The sequence below is a fragment of the Lethenteron reissneri genome, chromosome 12 (genome assembly GCF_015708825.2).
Source record: "Lethenteron reissneri isolate LAM-NWPU_2019-01 chromosome 12, ASM1570882v1, whole genome shotgun sequence".
Classification (NCBI taxonomy): Eukaryota; Metazoa; Chordata; class Hyperoartia; order Petromyzontiformes; family Petromyzontidae; genus Lethenteron; species Lethenteron reissneri.
The window spans coordinates 14031798-14032096 of record NC_083790.1 but is presented as its reverse complement, the minus strand read 5'-3'; positions in this window follow the sequence as shown (position 1 = coordinate 14032096).

Here is a 299-nt window from a genome sequence, read left to right as displayed (position 1 = left end):
AATATCACTCCATTTATGATTCTGAGCCATAATGGCCTTCTGACGGGCAACATCCTCAAGAGTAGCGGTCAAGCATTTGAACTTGGACACCCATATATCTTTGTCGGCTATATCGGCCAGTTCCATCTCAAGATCAGGTTGACTTACACCTGCAAATGCAGTCATATTCAATAGGGATGGATCGATCGCCAGGGGAGAGACACGGAAGGATAATGTCGTTTTTTCCTCTCTGAACTCACAGAATCGTTTCCCAAACGAACTTTCAATTGTGGTGATTGCAGACTTGAAATATTCCAAAT